This window comes from Limulus polyphemus, unplaced genomic scaffold (genome assembly GCF_000517525.1).
Source record: "Limulus polyphemus unplaced genomic scaffold, Limulus_polyphemus-2.1.2 Scaffold2604, whole genome shotgun sequence".
Taxonomy (NCBI): Eukaryota; Metazoa; Arthropoda; class Merostomata; order Xiphosura; family Limulidae; genus Limulus; species Limulus polyphemus.
In genome coordinates, this window is record NW_013668214.1 from 9,462 (window position 1) to 30,928 (window position 21,467).

The 21,467-nt window shown below is 32.2% G+C and overlaps 1 protein-coding gene across 3 annotated transcripts in view; it reads left to right on the plus strand.

Moving 5' to 3' along the window:
• The first annotated feature begins 236 nt into the window (after positions 1-236).
• Positions 237-21,467, plus strand: part of LOC106467411 (protein roadkill-like) — a 49,326-nt gene continuing 28,095 nt past the window's right edge. The window contains exons 1-2 of one of the 3 annotated variants that reach the window (XM_022395595.1): positions 237-356; positions 2,192-2,358. The gene's annotated coding sequence lies outside the window, so the exon portion shown is untranslated. Of the gene's footprint in view, positions 357-2,191; positions 2,359-13,300; positions 13,368-21,467 lie in introns of all 3 variants that reach the window. The other 2 variants (XM_022395593.1, XM_022395594.1) reach the window with 2 other exon arrangements.

Genomic DNA, 21,467 nt, shown 5'->3' on the forward strand with positions numbered 1-21,467 from the left:
AAGACCACTTTGTTGTATTTGAATACTCTTATTAGTTTAATTGTAGTGTGATAATTTATGTTAAACTTTCACTTATTTTTTATTTACAATTTATTGATTTATTCTTGTTTCTCGAAAGTAGTCGCATTATATTTGTACAGTAACTGACGGTTAAAGTACGAGATTAGTGCGCAAGCGCTCAGCGAACATTATTAGCATAAAGGCTTTCTTGAGCATTTCCTTTGACCTCGCTGGCTTGAACTTGAAGTCAAGTAAAAGTGAAGGAAAGAGAACATGAATGACTTGGGAAATTTAAGTAACAATTAGATTAGTACTAGTCAATAACACTTATTTACCAGTTTAAAGAAAGCGTGGGTGTAAGTATATGTTTATACTTAAATTATTAAATGAATAAATAGCATTAACAATGTTATTGATAATAAAAAAGATATTTCGTAGCCACATAGTTTCTCAAAATCTTGTGAAAGTTACGACTTGCATCACTAGGAGTAGGAGTAGGACTGAAGTCTACTCCTAATGTGGGCTTCATTTTCGGTTTGTTGACTTGAAAGTTGAAATGTTAAGCTCGGATACCGCAATGTCCATGTATATGACTAATTTAAATATAAAAGTAAGTTAGTAAACACCATAAGGAATAGTCACAGGTTAATATTCAGATTTTGATATTACTTTATTAACCTGTGAGTGTCACCGAGCATTGATAAAACTTGTACTAGAAGTAGAATTTCGCAAAATTATGTGTAAATACGCGTACGCACTCTGACACTATTGGTAATTTACGTACATAATATTAATAATAAATTTTCTGCATCATACCAGAGATCTAGACAGTAGACTAGACTATCTGGGTCCATGATCACAGGTACATGTTATTTGTGTGATTGAAATTTGAAATACAGTGTGAAACATTCTTAAGAATTAGATCAAAAATAGTGTATTCATTTAATAGGTTAGGTTTTTTCATTCAGGAGATCCGTTAATCTTAAATTTAAAAATTAAGTTTCATAAAAATGAGAGCCTAATTTTAAGGGTCAAAAAAGTGAAAATAAGAAATGTATCAAAACGTAATTCAAAGAGTACTAACACTTTAAATTTTGTTCAAGTAATTTATGTCATATTAATAAATGTATTGCCAAAGTTCATAAAAAAACCCAGAAACAGTATAGCTACCTTTTGAACTTGAAATATTTAGCTGCTTATACCTGAAAGGGAAATAAAGTGAAACTGAAGCATACTTTATAAAAAAAATAAATAAAATGACAAAGAATATTTTGTTTTTGTAGACAACAAAGTCACAAATATCAGTTACTACAACTATTAACCAATAAATGATAGTGTTAATTCCTTTTGACAACATCAAATATGCATGCATGAACTTTACTTAAATATATTTATAAAAGAGGCATAATTATGGGCATTATTATACTTTATGAGGCAAAGAAATATGAATATTATATTGCACAAGTCTAACATTGAAGTTTGAAACTGAAGTTATAACTGAACCAGAAATTTGTTTCTAAACAATACTTTATTTGGTGCTACAGTATATTGTATTCACATCAAAGTGATTGCCTATTGTTTGGTGGGTGCTTTTGGATTATTTGATAAAAATAATGCCAAGTACAGTTCAATAACATTTGCTACAGGTTATGCTCACTTTGACATAAGTTGTAGGCCTAAGTTCATAAACAATGTTTAAACAGAAATTCTGAGGCTAATAGTATGTTTAACTTGCAAACAAACTCACATACCAAATTTCATGACTAACCAATCAAGTAATTGAATAGATGGGATAACTCTCACTAGTAACTCTGACACAAATCACCTGTTGAATACTCAATAACTCACCAATTTTTCATTCATTACTCATTATGTTGTATTGATAATGTACCTTTATAACGCCTCGATTTTAAGAAAATTTCCTGGTTATTGTTCAGACAACTTGACCTGTATCAGAGCTTGTTTGGAAGGCTATGTTGATTGTCCAAAAAGAAAAAATACATAGACCCTCAAAAAAAGATCTGTTTATGAGAATATTGATATCATATTTATAAACAAAGACCTTAAAAAGACCCAATTACAAGAATTTTGATGTTTTATATCTTATTTATTTTCAAAAAGTACAATTAATGCTTAGTTGGCAATTTTACATCTTTATTCAACTGGATGTGCCTCCTCCTCTCTGGATCAGTAGGATTCCTGGAAGGGCCATCTTGCTTGCTCTGAAGACTGATGCCACAGATGTACAGCACTAATGGGGTTAAAATCTCCCCTGCAGTCATAATGGATAACACCCCTCTCTTTTCTGCCCAAGTCATAACAAATGGAATATGTCTAATTTTGACACCTTATTTCCTGGTAAGTTTCATTACATTGGAAAAATTAAACCCAAACAAAGCTAATGTCACATAGTATCTTAAGGAAACAAATAGTCAATGACCTGTAAAACTTTTAAACAGAACAGCGATCTTGGCCAATCATGATCAATGTTTACAATCTAACCAGCTGCCAAGTACAGTAAAGTACACCTTGTAGTAACACTAGACTTGCATTGGAACTGTCATATTACTATACCATAATATGCACATAATGCATGAGCGCTGCACATGTACACACACACACTGCTGATAGGAATTGTTGTTCACACTCATAGCTTGTATTGACCTAGAGAAAGGCAAAGCTAGCCTTATTTTATTTATTGTTATTCTGTTTCCTACTGATCAAAACTTTCTTAAAATTTTATTTGCAGTTATCATTATTATGCTCTGTTTAATTCGTGGACTTTCCCACTTTTCTCATTGTAGCTAGGGCTTTTGTATTTCATAGACTCCATTGGTTGTGTCTTTGTAATGTTAGCCTTAGGCCTATACATGTGTAATTGAAAGGGGAGTCAGTGTTTCAAATTTGATGATTAATGATGACAATTTTGATTTTGTAAATTTGATCATTTTAGTTCCTACTGAAGGTGTATCAGTAAGAAGTTGAGACAGCCATGTTAGTTTTATTGGTGGTTTTCTTCTTGGAGAATTATGGCATATAGATAGGATGATCTCTTGTTCCTTATCATCACGTGTTGTCCTGTCACTGTGGGAGTTTTTTCTAGGTAAGTGGTTGAGTGGATCTATTGGTGGCTTGCCCTTAGTGACACATTGAAAGTGGTTTCAACAAAAACTTTGGGCTTTTCAAGCAGGATGATTTACCATTGGCAACTTCCTCTCTGAAGTTATCGAGTTGGCCATTTAATCACTGATGTTTACCGAAGATGATCATGGTGAATGAACTTCAGCTTTGGCTATCTCTCCTTCTGGATTTTGTAAACCACATCACTTATTATTTTTAGTACAACATATGGCCCTTTCTAATACCTGCTTAACTTTGGAGCTGATCTTTTCTTGTGGTAGTGGTTGTACAGTTACATCATGTCACTTCAGTGGAGTTTATTCTTATCTGCATTAACATCATAGTGACTTTTAATTTTATCAATATATGATTTAAGTCTTTCTCAATGTATGACATTGATGGTGTTCTTAGTCTCTCTGCATATTCTGTCCAAGACTGTATTGAGTGACTGTCCTAATGATGTAAGTGTAGAAGATCTAATGGTACTTTAAGTTCTCTTGCAAACATTAGTGATGATGGTGTGTTATGTGTAGCTTCATGTATTGCTATTTGTTAACTCCTAGCAGTGGAAATCTTGTTTCCACATTTTCTGATGTTCATCCACATCAATGGCTAATTGATTTAAAGTGTATGATTGTGTCTCTCCATCTTGCCATCAGAATATGAATGAGGGAATGTTGTCCTGGTATTTTTTATTCCAAAAATTTAACAAACAAGACTGAATCTCTTGCTTGAGCATCTTTCACTTGAGTGTTGGATCACATCAGTTCTTTATCATCTCTAGTGGATGTAACATCTTGGATTATAACTTTTTGTACTTTATGTTGGTTGTCTTTACTATCTTGTGCATCTGTCTTTTCACAGTGTTTATATTTTCTTCACTGACACATAATCTTTGGGATAATGCATCAGTATTTCCATTGTTCTGCTAGGATGATGCTAGATGTTAGTTATACTCTTGAAGTTTCTGAAGTCATTTTGCTATCTGGCCTTCTGGATTGCAAAAATTCACCATACAGTTCAATGCTGCATGATCTGTCTGAAGTATAAATTTTTCCTTATAGGTAATGGTGGAAATGACTTAGGAATCAAAAAACACATAGTAGACCTTTCTGTTTGTCCAATATATCTTATCTGCAGCATTAATTGCCTTAACATAGTAGGCAATCTTGTATTTTTTTCTATTTTATACTTGTGATAACACTATTCACACTGTAAAATCACTGACATCTGTATCTAAAATGAGTGGAACTTCAAAGAGTTAGGTATGCTAATACAGGAATAGTGGTTAATAGTTTATTCACAATCAGCAATTCAACAAAACTGGTTTTAGTTTTTTAAGTAATTTGTGAAGAGGACAAGCTGTGTTATAGAATGATTTTACAAAATGATGACAGTAAGAGCAAAATCCTTGAAATACTCATAACCCAAGTTCTTCAGTTTTAGACAGGTTCAATGAAGGTTCTCATTCTTAAACTGATCCCTACTTTCTTTAGCTTGTCATAAGCATTACCAAAGGTCTTTCCTTGTGTGATTATGTCATCAAAGTAGATGAGTATGACATTCCAGGGTAGTTCAGAGAGAGAGCACACTCCATTAGTTGTTGAAATGTAGCAGGAATATTACATAATTCAAATGGTAACACAACAAGCTGCTACAACCCATTTCCTGCAGTAAAAGCTGTTTTCTGCCTACTTGCTTTGTCAACTTGCACTTTCTGATATTCACTTTCATATGCAATGTTTAAAACCATTTTGATCTAGAAAAAGCATCAAAAGTAGAGTATCCTTGGCAATGGGTAGGAATCCTTTTTGTGACTTCATTTACTTTCCACTAATCCATACATAACTTTGTGGGTCCATCCTTCTTCAAAAGTACAATAGGTGATGCCCAAGAACTATTACATGGTTCTGTCACTGTTTTTTTCCTTCATGGCTTTTATTTCTTTGAAAGTCTCAGTCCGTTTTGCAAGTGGGTGTTGCCTGGCTAACTGACATATTGGGGCTGCATTTCCAGTATTAATTTTGTGATTTATCTGTTCACCCCAAGTTATGAGGTCCGCTGGAGGAGGTATCTTGATATTCTGTGAACAAGTCATGTCATCTATGGCATTGATCATATAGATATTTTAGGTGAGTTGGTAAGCTGTCCTTATGTGAAGATTTGACATCAGACTTCCTACATTTTATTTTAAAGGTGACTACTTCTGATATTCTAAGATTTGGAGGTACAACAGGTACAGCTTTCACATCTCATAGTGTTTCATTCAGATTTGACTCATATTTTATGGTTTATGTTCATGGCCTTAATGATGATGACATTATTCTTCAGGTCTAAGAGAGTTCTTCCAACAGTAGATTTTTAAATATAAGCTGGTGTAGTGTTTGTTTCTATTACAGCTCAGTCACTAGATATAGTTTTATTCCTAACAAGTCCTGCTGTCATTATTTCACTATTTAGTGGTACAGTGACTACCCTCTTTGTTGTCACAGAAAGCTAAACCTTGGAGTAGTAATTGTCATGTGGTACACAAGATTTCCTTATCATAAACTTTGAAACAAACCAAAACTACCCTACCTCACATCCATGTTCTTGCATGAATTCAGTTCCCAATAAGCGCTATTCCTTGATATTTATTACACACACATTATGAAGGTTGTAGAAGCTTCTTACAGTAAGGGTAGCTTCCAACTTTCTTTACTTTTTGTTCACTTGCTGTTTGCATCATCCATCTTCTTTATCACTGGATGTCATTTCTCATCTTTCATTACTAAATTAGGTCGAATAGTTATAGCTGTAGAAACATTGCAGTTCAACATACTGCAAGGCTTCCCATCAGTAAACTCATGGACTGGTTTATTTGAATAAAGAACCTCTCATCTCATCTGGAGTATATGGGGTATTCTCAACTGAATTGTGCTTCAAAAGTTTCTTGATGTCTGATTAGCCCTTTGTTGTTTTCTCTGATCTTGCTGGGCTCAAAGACTAATCTTTAGAGTATTGTCTTATTTGTGTATTAATAGCTGTTGATTTCTCACAGTTTTGGCTGTAATGGCCATATTTCCCATATTTATAACAGTTCCATTTTTATGAAGTCCTTTGTCTGCAGTTTCAGGCAATATGTAAACACTTATTTTTTTGTGGTTTATTTTCTTCATTCGGTGTGGCTAGTTGTCTAACTGATACTTTCAGTTCTTCTGGACATCATCATCAGAGAGTTGATGTTTCAATATTACAGGATCTGATGCTCCTATAATTTCTAAATGGTGGTATTTAGTAGTTTATTTCTAACTGGAGAACATCAACTTTGTTTCAGTCTAATTTGCATATCATCATTGGTAGTTGGAATTTGTAAATTGGTCACATGCTAAAGAATTCATTATTTCACATGAAGCTTCTGGGTAATATAATTTAAAAAACCAAATATTTTGCATGTTTGGCTAAAGTCTCTTCTTTCCTCCATTCTCCATTCTGGAACTTTGCTCTGGATATTTCCGTCTGGTTTATTGCTTAAACCTATTGGATGAGCCAGGTACCAGTGCTTTATAGTCATTATGGCTCTCAGCTGGAAGGTTAATTAATGTCATTAAAGCTGGTATTTGTAAATGGGCAGCAACAAGAATAGCTTGTTGTTCACTATTCAACTCATTCACTTTGAAAGTTATTTTGAACTGAGCCTGATATGCCTCACATGGTACCTTTCCATTATAGTCCATTGGTTTCTCAGTCAGGTGATGTTGTTGAATTGGTTAGCTAAACTTGGAACTGGATTTGGTAATGACATGACTTAGTTAATCCAAGAAGGTCCTGTAGTAACAGATGGCACAGTAGTATTGATAACAGGTGCAGACAAAATAGGTCCATTTATTCCATATTTTATAATAAATGGTGTTTTAGATTGGAGTTTTTGGGTGATGCAGAAAGAGGTGTGGCTGGTTTGTGCTGTGCATTTACTAATTAATTTTCCAAATGTTTTATTCTATCACAAATGTTCTTTTACACCTCATTAACCTGGCCGTCATAGTCTTTCTGCAAATTATAAATGCCTTTTTGTACTTCTGCTGTCTTGTTATTACAGTTTTTCTCTATTAATTTCTTCAAACTTATTGCTGTAATCCCTCTGTACATCTTTTAGTAGCTTTGTCTGTCTTCTTTTCCATCATACTTATTCTTTTTCTTAATTCTTCTTTGAATATTACTTCTCTTTCTTTTAACTCTTCTCTTAAATTCTTGTATCATTCTTCTAATTTATGGTCATGTTCTTCTTTTAATTTTCTGTCTTGTTCTTCTAAATTTGTCTCTTTCTTGTTTCATTAATTTTCTGTTATATTCTTTCAATGTCTGTTTCTTTCTTCTTACTCTTCATTTAATTTTTTGTCTTTTTCTTCTGGACCTTGTTTTAATTGTTTCATCATCTGCAGTAAAATTTTTTATCTTGCTTCATGATTGGGTTGTAATTTTGAAATTTAGGCAAAGTTCTATTTTATTTTTACCAAAATAATCACCTTTTGATACTACTGTTATAATGTATTCTATCATTAGGTGGATTCTTTTGGATTATGTGGTAAAAATAATGTCAAGTTCACTTAATTTATTTCTTCAATAACATTTGCTACAGGTTGTGTTGACTTTGACACAAGTTGTAGGCCTAAGTTCAGAAAAAATGTTTATACAGAAATTCTGAGACTAATGATATATCTAATTCACTAATGTACTTACAGAATTTCCTCACTAATTGAGTAACAAAATAGATGTGATAACTCTCATTACCAATGCTGAGCTGAATCACTTATTGAATACTGAATAACTCATTAACTGTACTTTCATTACTCATTTTTGTATTTATAATGTATCCTTATTTGTACATACGTCATGAAATTTCTAGATGATTACATCATCATCATTAACTCCTAGCAAACATCTAAATTAAAACATTGATAATATAGCTTACACTGTAGATATAGCCAGATAAAAATTTTTGTCCATTACAGTAGGATATCTGAAAAGTTAGCTTAGGTCTATGTCAGGTATGTTTCACATTATGAGAAAACTGATATACATGATACATTTAGAACACAAAGTCTGTCAAACATCACTCATTTCTATGTTTCATGAGAGCTTTCATCATTTCATAAATCAGTATTTCACACATTCACATGTGAGTGATTTATCTACTTCGTTCATTTACATATTAAATTTGTAATGTTAATTACATAGAAGTCACTTCTAAAATATTTTCATGTTAAATAGCATATAATGGAGTTTATCAGTGTTTAAATAACTAAATAACATTTAGAGTACCACTTACCTGTTTTTACATGTACTAAAAGCCTGGGCATGTGTGTGTTCAGTATGAAATATATTAGTTGATGGGGAATAAATATATTCTAAGAGTAGAATTCAATTATTGCAGAACCTTGTAGTTTCTGTTAATTGGGGATTTAACTTGTGTAGTTACTAAGACTTTTGTTAAATGGTCCTTAATTATGTGGTTTCTTATTTTAAGAAGGACATTGATTTGTTGGAAAGGGTTTAAAGGAGGGCCACAAGAATGATTCCTGAAATGAATGGCTTTTATATGAGAACAGGGTAAGGTCCTTGAAATAGAAAAGAAGGGTTGAAGGGGATCTGATTTGAAGTGCTTAAAAATTATAAAGGGAATAGATATGATTGATGAATCTTTTTTTTTTCAAGTTTAATGGTAAAAGTGTGAGGAATGGGGGACCTAAACTTAAAATATGGCAGGGTTGAATCATTTGCAAATTAATCAGTTTTATTTTTAACGTAGCATAACATAATGTTTTGGGACAACATGGGACCTTTTGGTCCATCTCGACTGCTCCATCCTCTAAAGGTGGTCAGCTTTTGCAATAGATTTATTTCAGATGTGATAGGTATAACAGGATTGTGAGAGTTCAAGAGAAGGCTTTATAAGTACCTTAGGAGTACCTTAATGGTTAGTTATTGATAATATTTATCACCTTTATTCAAGAAAGCATAAAGCACAAGAAAAGGTAGTAAAACAAAAATAAGACATAGTTTTTCGTATTTAAAACTATTAAAAAGGTTGAACATGTTTGCCCCTGAAGAAGAAAGGTCCACCTTTCGAAAGTGCTCGGGTTATAGGGTTTTTATTAATTTCTATCGAGACTTCTTGAACCTACGTGTTTTTCTAACATCACTAAGGATGAACAATTATATTTAGTTATTGAATAAGTTTGTGTTAGCACTATTTTGCTAGTAACTCCCAGATTAAACATGTTATTGTTACAATTTTATAACGTATTTCCCAAACAAAATATTAAATAATCTTCATGGATGTGGCATTTTAGATCTGTACCGAACCTTAAGAGGTTCTCTTGAGTTGTATTAGTACAGTAATTGTGTATTTTATTCTCACCAGTAAGTTAAATTGCAATTACCTTCTTTTATGTGTAGATTTACAATAATGAGCCATAAACAACACAATAAAATGTAAAACTGGTAATTCAACTGGTCATGATCAGTGTGACTGACATCTCAGTTGCTCATTATGGAAATGAGGGATGCTACTGCAGTGGACAGTTTTTTAGCTTTGTTTTGGATCTAGCAGAATACCACGATAGTAGCCCTCTGATTGGTAAAAATTGAAATGAATGTAGTCATGTTTATTACTTAAAGCAAAAATGTCAGACTTGTTTTTGGAAATCAGCATTTGACAGATTCCAAATGGCATGTGCATCACTGAGTGTGCAATGTACTGTTTTCAAGGAGACACACACTTAAAAAGTGAGTATTTCCCCAATTTTGAACTCTCTTCGTAACATTGCATGTGTAGGAATTCCATGTATTATATTATTATCTTTATAAACTAAACTTGAACAAGAATTTAATACTTGTTGTACCTAGTTGTATGAAGCTGAACTGATTTTGTTTAAAGACCTTAAATAGCTTGATAAACGTCTTTATGAAACTTTAATTATCTAACTTGCTCAAATTCAAATGTAGAAACATTTTGTACTGGAAACTCATGTGGAAGAATTTTTGATAAAAACAGAAGGTTATAGAAAATCCAGAGAGTTGGTGAACCAGGAAGCTAGGAATTGAAAAGGGTAAATGAAAAAGTGTTAGCTGAAAATGTAAAAATTAACAGTAAGGATTTCTTTAAATATATTAGGGGTAAGCAAAATGTTAAGATAGGAGTAGAGCCTTTAAGGGATGTTTAAGGCAAGCTCATATCTGATTGAGATGGCTGGGTTATCAAATTATACCTTTCTTCAATTTTTACTAATGAAGATTTTAGCAATATTTTTCATCCTGAACAGTTGCTAGATGGAAATGACAGAACATAAATTCTTAACTTGTTTATAAAAAAAATTGGAATTTAAAGAATTAAGGGTCCTGGGCTAAATATTTTCTCAAGGGTTTTTAAGGAAGTTAATGATTGGATATATGAACCATTTACTAGAGGGCTAGAGGATTGGAATTTGGTAAATGTTACTCCTTTTTTCAAGGGAGGTGATAAGTATTGCCTTAGTAATTATAGGCTTATTAGCATGACATAAGTGTTGGAAAATGTTTGAAAGTGTGATAAAAGATGCTTTGCAAAGTCATTTCACTTGGAGAAAATCTAGCTTTACTAATTTTTTGATGTTCTTTGAAGAGGTTACTGCATATGTAGATGAGGGTACAGGTATGATTTTGGCTATTTAGATTTTAAGAAAGCATTTATTAAGGTGCCATATCAAGGGCTTGTTAAAAAAATGATCTCTAAGTTTGGGGAATAAAATGGCTTATTGGATAGAAAAATGGCTAGATGGAAGAAAAATGGAGGATTATTATAAACTGAATTCATGTCACAAGTAGGTACCTCAGGGATCATTGTTAGGACCTTTACTCTCGTTGATTTACATCAATGAATATAAATGAAGGAATGATTAATAAATTACTTACATTTACTGATGACAGTAAGGCACTGCATGTTGCTGGCTGCGAGGAGAATGCTTCTGCTTTACAAAAGGGATTTAAATCATTTTGTGAGTTATGTAAATAAATGATAAATGACTTTTAATTATAATAAATGCAAGGTAATGTATGTGGTAGATCACAATTTGAATTATGAGTACAATTTGAACCTGAAGAATAACCTTAACAGCATTATGAAAGAAAGGTATCTTGGTGTAGTGGTTGATCAGTCATAAGCCATTCAAGCAGTGTGCTGTTGTTAGTGCTATGGCAAATAGAATTTTTTGTTGTATCTACAGAAATATTCAATACAAGTCTAAAGAGGTTATAATGTCATTGTCTAGGTCACTGGTTAGGCCATATTGGGTTCAATATTTGGCTCCTTATATTTGGAAGACCATTGAATTATTGGAAATGGTTTATAAAAGGGTTACTAGGATGATACTTGGAATAGATGGGTTGTCACATGAGGACAATTTAAGATGTTTGAAATGGTTTTCTCTAAAAAAGAGTTTTAAAAGGGATCTGATTGAAGTGTGTAAGATTGTTAAAGGGAATTGATTATGTCAATGCATCAACTTTTTTTGTAATTAGTGGTGAGAATAGTAGGACTAGGAGACTCAAATATGAATTTTGGCAGTGTAGAAGTCATTTTGAGCTACAACAATTTTATTTTACTTACAAGGTAGTTGGCCTTTGGAGTGGGTTGCTTTTAGTTGTGGTGAATGCAATAAATTTTAGGAAAGGCTTGATAAATATTTGAATGATAAGAGCAGGCTTTTAATTTTTTAAACTTCAGTATAGCAGATGAGATGGTCTAGATGGACCCTAAAGTCCCTTGTTGTTCTTGAAATTTGTTATGAATGCTAGTATAGATATATATAGTTATATCACTGTAATTATTCAATTTTAACACTTTTTTTTGTGTTTCTGTTTTAATCAAACACTTAATATATAATTATAATATAATGTACTCTGAGAGTGGATAATACATTATTTGTTAAAAGTAATAATTTACCTGCATCTGCTTCCAATATTTTTGTTAGCTTTCTTTTTTCTTCCATTTTATATAATTTCTTACAATACTGATAAACCTGAAGGTAAAGTCCTACTTGTATATTGAAATACTGCTGTAAAAATTCAAAGGAATGCAAGAAACTGTCCAAGTTTAATTTAGATGGTGGTAGACTGACCTAACTAATTTATAAAATCAGAAGAATAGTGAATCTACTATCAATAAATACAGAAATTGTATTTTTTTAAATGATGTACTGAAACAAGTTTTTGTTAAATTTCTGTGATATTCTATAGATAATGAACATTTTAAATAGTTGTGCAATAACATACAATTTCTTTTTACTCTTCATGTTGATTTCTGAGTAATTTTAAAAATTATAAATTTTCTTGTATGTGCATTTATACATTCTTTAAAGGGGACTTGGATAGTACAAGAAGTCCAAATAGTAGATTTGATGTTTCTCACTTTATATTATTGTAACTAATGTAAGTGTAAAGAATTTTTATAAAACCTAAGTATGTTTTTGCTTACCTGAAATTTGGTAAATATCCCTTTCTGGAAATCTAATCAGCCAAATTTATGATAAGAAGTAACCATTATTACTTTAGGAGGGAAGTAGTGTAATAGAGCACAAGAAACATTGATTATTGCTTAGGTTCAACCACCAAATGTCCCTACATTCCAGAATAAAACTGGACTTCACTTTTAGTTTGCTAGAACTAACCAACCTACTCATTCTATTAACTTAAACATCCTTGACGCTGCTCAAAATCAAAGAAAGAATTTTAATTATCCAGAGATAATTATGAAGAGACCTACACAATTGTGTTACTTTTCAAACACCAAAGAAAATTGAGTCTTGTGACATTCTTTACCCTCAAGAATTATTACAACTTAGTATACATAATTTTTCATTACTTTAATCAAATAAAGTGTTGTCATGAGAAGAACATATTTTCTGTAAAAAAGTACTGGTATATATTGTAAATCAAAAATAAAATGACTTTCATTTAATTTTTTACAAGCAATATAATATGTACTAAGACTGTTCTGCAATGTGTAGAATTTTATTTTAATGGCAAAATGGTTGTAATTTTCAAATAACTGAATATTTTAAAACACTTATCAGTAAAAGTATTTAAGAAGAAAATAGTTGTGATTTTTAAGTAAAATAAGTGCCCTTATTGTAAGCACCTGTTCATTTCTGTTTACTTTCAGTGTAATGAAAATTGAGCTACACTGTGAAGATTAGAGGTCAAAAACTGCATCAATAGACACTCAAAGGGTTGGTTTTATATGACTAATTGCACAGTTTAATGTTTCTTAAGCACAAGGACTTAGAGAATTATTAATATTATTCACTGCTATCTGTTTTAGTTTGGTAATGGATTTATTTGGAATTTGATTCTGTTCATATACATGGATGCAGTTTCATGATGTTATAACATTGTTCTTTTGTTGGCGAGTTATTTTAAATTAGCTGGTGAAAATAATTCAAAGTCCAGTCCATGTTATGATAACAAATTATTATTAGTTTATTAACTTTATTTCCTCCTTAACATTTCTTTACAGGCTTGTACACTTTGTAAGTTGCAGGCCTAAGTAACTTAAAAATAACACTGAAATGGAAATACCTCAACTAACGTGAAAAATAAGTTTATTTGTACATTTTCATGGCTGATCAATCAAGTAACTGAAAACAAAACACTTGACAAAAACACACACTGACAGATTTACTCTTATCTTTCTTTCACTGATTCAATTTCAAGCTTACTTAGTAAGCTAGTTTATTTAATGGCTCACCCAGATTTATTTCTAACCCTTGTTTTAGATATTTTGCAAAGTCACAAGGTTTTCATGATGTCAATTTAGAATATTTTAAGCAGACTTCCAAAACTTTGCTTGAACTTAATGTTATATGCCCTCTAGCTAACAAACAAATTTCAACATTAAAAATATAGTTTATCACAAGATTGTTGTAATGTCTTCTTTCATTGATTTTTTTTTAATTATATGTTGAAAATAATTGCAAAGTATAGTGCATGTAACAATAACAAATTAATTAATTTCTTCAGTAACAGTTTTCACAGGCTATGTTCACATTGATACAAATTGTAGGCCTAATACATTTATAACGTTTCCCAGAAATTTCATCGGTTGATAAACTTGAATAACTTGCTGATTAACTTTACCCCATCAATCTTCTCTCGATAAATAACTACTCGATCTTTTAAATGCATGGTACTTCACTGAATTCTCAATCACTACTCAATAAATACTTCACTCTGTTCTCATTCACTGTTTACTCATAACTAATGTACCAATATCCTGATCTTAGCCAATGTTTTTTGTTCTTATTGTTCTGTGCCCTCTAACTAACATCTAAATTACAGCATCGAAAATATAGTTTGCAACACTGCCTACTTCCTGGGTTGCGAATTTTCATGACCAGTCCTAACACAAAAATAAAACTACACCAAACTGTCCACTCTCCAAGGCATTTTGGAGATTTTCTTTTCTGACCTCATTTCCCTTGTCATTACTTAGGGATTTCCCCTTTGGTAGGTTGTTGAGCAAATTCACTGGTGGCTCTGTTCTTGGGATCCTCTTGAAGTGATCTTGACAGACACCTAGGCTCCCTGACAGTTTCATTTTCTACAAGTATTTTATTCTATTCAGTTACCTAGTTGGGCATCCTCTCACCAGTGAACTTCCAAATATGATCAAGGTGGATTATCTTTGACATGAACTGTCTGGATTCTGTAAATTACATCATTGATTTTTTTTGTACAATGTACAGGTCTTCCCTACACCATTTATACTTGTAGGTTCATCTTTTCTTGTGATGAGAAATGTGCAGCCATACCATGCCACTTTGAAATCCAGTCTTATCAGCATTAACAGCATAGCAATGTTTCATTTTATTAAAAGCTGATTTTAATCTTTCTTGAATAAAGACATGTATGGTATCCTCATTCTTCAATCTATGAGGGCTCTTTGAACCATCAATCCCACAGGACATGCTAGATGTAGATTTATTTCTAATAACTCTTGGTATGAGTATTTCATTTCATGATGCTTCGATAACCACCATCACTGTTGAAACTGGAAGTTTAACCTCTGGTGTTGTAAATACTATGTAGTGCACAGGGATTTCCTGGTCGTAGAATATGAAACTATTTGGAGCTAGCTTAACCTCGCATCCTTGTCTCCACATGAAGCCAGTTCCCAATATGTACTTTTCCACAATGTCAATTACCTACACATCAAGAGGAATAGAGAAGTTTCATACAATAGTAATAACTTCTAAGTTTCCTCTTGCTGGAACTTTATGTCCACTTGCTTTTTGTAATCACTTCCTCTTTCTTCATCTCTGGAAGCAATTTTCCACCTTTCATTATCAAATCAGGCTAAACTATTGTAGCTGTAGATCAAGCATCTATCAGTGTACTGCAAAATTTTTCTACCAATAAATTCATGGACTTGTGGATGGTTTTCCTCAAATAATGAATTGACTTACCTCATTTGGACTCATTGCAAGTGTGTTGTCTTTTTGGCTTAATAAAAGCTGCTGGTTCTTTACAATTTCTACTGTAAAAGCCATGTTTTTTCACAATTGTATTGGTTCCCTGTGTTAAGTATCGTATAGGAGGAGTTCTTATTCTTCACTGGCTTTAATTCAGAGTTCCTCACAATATGTCCTTACAATTTACACTTGAAACACCTTTTTTCTTGTGGTTTATTCACTATGTTTTGTGTAATTAGTTGTGTAATTCTTTCACTTCTTCTAAACTATTTATAGGGAGAGTTGATGTTTCAGTACTACAGAATCTGATATTCCCTTAACTTCTAGATGGTGCCTTTAGTAATTTATCTACAAATTTAATGGATTCAAGTTCCTTTGCCAACTGAGGAGCTTAATTTAAAGATCTACACCTACATTATTTCAACCTAATTCTCATACCCTCATCTTTTATGGCATCTATAAAGTGGTCATTGCCAATGAAAACATCATTTCATAAGGAGCATTAGGGTAAAATAATTGGGCAAACTTTTCTAAATCCTTTGTAAGTTTGGCTAAGGTATTTTCTTTCATCCATACTCTGGTCTGGAAGATTGCTCTGTATACTTTCCTTTTCGTGTATCACTCACAACCTATTGGATAAGGCAGATATCAATACTTGATAGTTGTTACAGCTCTCAACTGGAAGCTTACGTAATTTTGTTAAAACGATTCTTTTAAGTGACAAGCCAGATGAATATCTTAAGTTCACTGTTCTATCTATTCACTCTGTAAATTGTTTTGAATTGAGAGTGATATACCTCCAATAGTACCTTTCTGTTATAGTCTGATGTTGATGTTGAATTGACCGACTAGATTCTGGAACTGGGTTGAGTAGTGATATGATGGCACAGCAGTATAGTAATTTATGTAGAACAAATAGGTTTTCCTATTTCATATTTAATAGTAAGTGGCGTTTTGAGTTTGTATTCTTGGGCAGATTCAGAAAGAGGTGTGACTGGTTTGTGCTTTGCATTTACTAATTCATTTTTTTCCAGATGCTTCGTTCTGGCACTGACTACTCTGTAATTTTTTAGTTTTGTAATTACAGCCTATTTATACTTCGTTGATGCTTTTTTGTACCTCATTGTCCTTTTTTTTAACTTCTTTGATGCTCTTCACTTTTTCAAACTTGTTATAATCCCTTCTGTACGTCCTCAATAGCTTAGTGGATCTTGTCTTCAATCACGTTTTTTTTTTTGTTGTTGTTCTTAATTCTTCTTCGAATATTGTCTCGTTCTTCTATTTTTTGTCTCTTTCATTTTGAGCTTTTAATTGTTTCACCATTTCTATTAGTGTTTCAATCTCGCATCGTGATCGGGTTGTCGTCATTTTGAAGTTAAAGTTTAGTTAAAGCTATATTTCATTTTCACCAAAATAATCACCCTTCTGGCCCAGTGTTGCAACGTGTTCTTTCATTGGGCAGGTTCTTTTAAATTATTTGGTAAAAAATAATTGCAAATTCCACTCCAGTAACGATAACGAATTAATTTAATTTTTCAAAAGCGTTTGCTATAGGCTACATTTACTTTGACGCAAGTTATAGGCCTAATACACTAATAACAGAAATTTACTCTATGGATAACCAACTTGGTTAACTTTACTCGATTGACAACCACAAGATCTTTCATACGCCGAATACTTCACTGAATATTTCTGAATAATTTCGTAATAAACACTTCACTGACTTTTCAATCACTACTGAATAATTTCGTAATAAACACTTCACTGACTTTTCAATCACCAGTTATTCGTATTTATAAATAAAGTATTTATGTCTAGATATTAGTTGAAGTTTCTCGATCGTAGTATTATGCGCGCTCTAGTAAACATCTAAATGGAAACCTTAAAAACATAGCTTACAATTTTCTTCTTTGTTAATCAACTAGTTTAGTGCTGTCATGCTGAGTTTGTTTCCACGAAGTAATAAGAGATACATTGTATGTTGTGTGTGTATTTTATTTTCGATTTGAAGTTTAGTCCGAGTTATATTTTGTTTCGTCATTAATCTGTACTTCGTTAATGCTTTTCTGTACCTTGATGTCTTCTTGTAATTCTTTGATGGGTTTCACTTTAAAATTATTATAATCTCATCTGTACGTTCCCATTAGCCTCGTGGATCTTATCTTCAATCAGATTATATATATAGTGAGAGAATTAGCATGTGAAATTGATGTATTAGCGTCTTCTGTGACTTTGCATTATTCTTTTTACCAAAAGGAAACCATCCAACAGTATAAACCTTACAACAATACAAGATAATTAAAAATTGTTAATTTAAAAAAAGGGGGGGAATAGGGATCGTCAAAAAAAATTCAGAAACAAGTTTAATAAAAATGCAAATATTATATTTTCAAGCCTACAACTGGGGACTCTAAAAAAAAAGCAAACAAACTAGGCTGGAAATAATGTCTACATTATTTGATCAAGCTACAAATTCCTATTTTGATTCCATGTCTACAGTACTTGTCAGTTTTAGTGGAGTCAACATCGGGATTTGTCGCTTGAGAAAATAATATAAACATTATTTAGAGCCTTGTTTACTTTTTTTTTAGAGTCCCTAGTTGTGGACGTGAAAATATAATCTTTGCATCTTGATTTAACTTGTTTCTGTACTTTTTGACTAATCTTGTTTTTTATGCCGTTTATGGAGAAGAAATTTAAAACTATATACGTGCATATGCATTCAGTTGAATGATACATGTTTTTCAACAGTTTACTGCTGCATTGGCTTTTCTTTTTCACCCAACCATTATTTACTGAGCCAGGTGGTTTTGTGCTTGATGTTTCATGTAAAAACACGTTTAACAAGCGAAGTACGAAAATCAATAGAATAAATCACTGCTCAAAAGAGTAGAGAAATCTACTATGGTAATCGTCTACTGTTAGAAAACTCACTGAAATAGTCACACAAAACCATGTAGAGACAAAGTACAACAGCGAACTCGAGAAACAATGAATCCTCAACGTGGCAGTTTCCAATTAATGTGCTATAAGTTGCACAAATTATTTTCCACTCAATGCGCATTAGTAAAACACCTGATTTTTTTCAATGGCGGAAAGCAAATGACTTAGAGAAATTCTTCAGAGCTAAAAAACGAAGGCGTTTGAATTAATTTTAAAATTACCCTATGACATACTCAATAGTGTATTCACTACTATTTATTATATGTCCAGGTTTCAGTAAAGTATTCGTAGCCGTTTTTTCTAGTAGCGGCTTGTAAAGCTATTATCAATACTAATAATAAGGCTGGAGACACTTATAAATATCAACATTGTTTACTCTAATAAAACCAAGCGTTTCTGACTAGTATAGCGGTGCTTAAATGGCTTCTACATGTCTGCGAGGAACTAAATGTCAATAGCTACACAGTGAATCTTTATAAAATGGTAATTTATTAAACGACTGTTTGTCATTCTTGCAAGCTGAAATCTAGTAGCGTAATTCTTGTTTTTCTTGCATTTAAGTCGTTTCTACCCATAGTCCGTATCAAATATCACTTTTGTCGTTGTCAATTTCGCATTCGATATATTAGAAATGGTATAGAAAATTTTAAATTTATGTAAAGGTTAACTATACAGTAAGGTCATTTGGTTATGTTGTCTTAGACTCTAGTAACGTCCGAACCTCCGCTCTTGACATTGATAATTTGAATTTTTTATCATTGTCTACCCTGATACATATTTAGGACAGGCAGAATGTATACGTTCTTGTTGTGGTAGGGTGTATGTTTTGTAGTGTGATTCCAAATTCGCATAAGCACAGGCATGGACGTCCGCCAAATGTGGTAAGGGGGAGCATCTGCCCCCCCCCCTCGGAAATTCAGTTTCAGAAAAATATGTATATGAATATTTTTTTTAAAAGGTATTAGAAAATAATACTATTTAAATAGTGTACATGAATAAGCTATAATCAGCCAGAGCATCGTATCCAAACCTCAAGGCAATGGCCTGCACTCTGCGATGGCTATCGCGTTCGCAGGTTGTGGGCTTGCCCCACCTGGAATAAATTCTGCGGACGCCCTTGAGTACAGGTTGTTTCAAAGTTTTTCTGGCGTTGTTCTTTTACATTACTTCTTTATACATGTACAGATACATGACCTAAGATGATTACATAGTAACTCGTAATGTAGATTATAAATCTCATTCTAATTAAAAAAATGTATATATAATCATGAAACACGCATGCGTATACTATCCATAGAAAAGTACGAGTAGGCTGGAAAACGATTTATATACAATTTCTGAACAATCTGACAAAAGACTAATTTTCTGTACAAATGTGTTACGATTTTTTATAAATCTGTATAATTTACTTTGAGTAGAAAAAAAAACAAAAAACAAATCGATGACATTGTCCAAACAGTGGGCTTAAAACGTGCTTAGAATTAGGTCAATGAGAAACTATACTACGCGCCACATTAACGTTATTACAGGTATTTTACTTTGTAGGTTCTGAAGGATAGCCTACTTATGGTGTCATCTGTTCTAACCTATGGTCCTATATCTAATATAAAAGGCTGCTCGGATTCTTGTTACTTGCTTTTTCTTTCCTTTTTTATTATCTCAAATAAACTATCTAAATTGTTTTAGTTAGTCATAAGGATTAATACTACATGCATTTTAAAATTACTGACCTCGGCCTGGTATGCCAGAAACGGGATGACATTTACTGGAAGCATCTGAAAATTTTCAGTGTGTATTACATAAAAGGTTGTAAAAATAAATTTAATAATTGAAAGTTACAACTGAATGTGAAATCATTAAAGGTAATCAATATTTTTAATACACACACATACAAAACAATAACAATAAAAAAGCTATTCTTGGAACTTAACAGTAAATGTAAAGAAGAATTTATAGTAATATGTCAACCAAACTGTATGCTATATACAGTGCTTGCAAGGCCTTTTGCATAATCCAAGCTCATCAAGGAGACTGGAGTACGACTTTGTGGTAGTTGAGGCGCTATTTACATTATCTAGCGCCCCCTTTCCAGTGGGACAGCGATAAGTTTGAGGACTTAGAAACCGGGTTTCGATACCCATGGTGGGAACAGCACAGGTAGCTAATAGTGCAGCTTTGTGTTTAACTACAAATTATATTATCAAATAGTGTAGGTTTGTGCTTAACTACAAATTATATTATCAAATTGTGTAGCTTTGTGTTTAACTACAAATTATATTATGAAATAGTGTAGCTTTGTGTTTAATTACAAATTATATTATCAAATTGTGTAGCTTTGTGTTTAACTACAAATTGTATTATGTGGTGTGAAGAAGATCAAGTTTGTGAAGTCTAATTTATATCAATTTTATTAAGGTATTTACAAATCAGAATTAAGATAAATATTAATGATGCACTATATCTATTTTATCACCAGTTATGTATTATTTAGTATTATGATTATTTATTTTTATTTTTCTCATCATTTAGAAGGGCCAGCGAGTCAACATTATATTACATATTAAAACCTAATACTTATTGTATTTATTCGAAAGTTTAATGTTGATAGTATGTACACGTTCACGTGACGAGATTTAAAGATACAAGACATTAAATAAGATTCATGGAGCAACAAAATCTGTTTAGTCTAAGGTTGCATTACTTAAACCACAAAATATCGTATTTTACGATATTGCAAGCCTTAATTTATCTTTAAAAAATCGAAGACGAAATATAGTTTGTAAGATATGCGAAAAAGTTGTTTCTCGTGATATGGAATATAATTTTAAAAACAATGATTGGCGTAAGAATTAAGCAAACTGGTGAACGCTTGTATCAATGCCAGCGTATTGTATAAACGCAAAAAGAAATGTCATA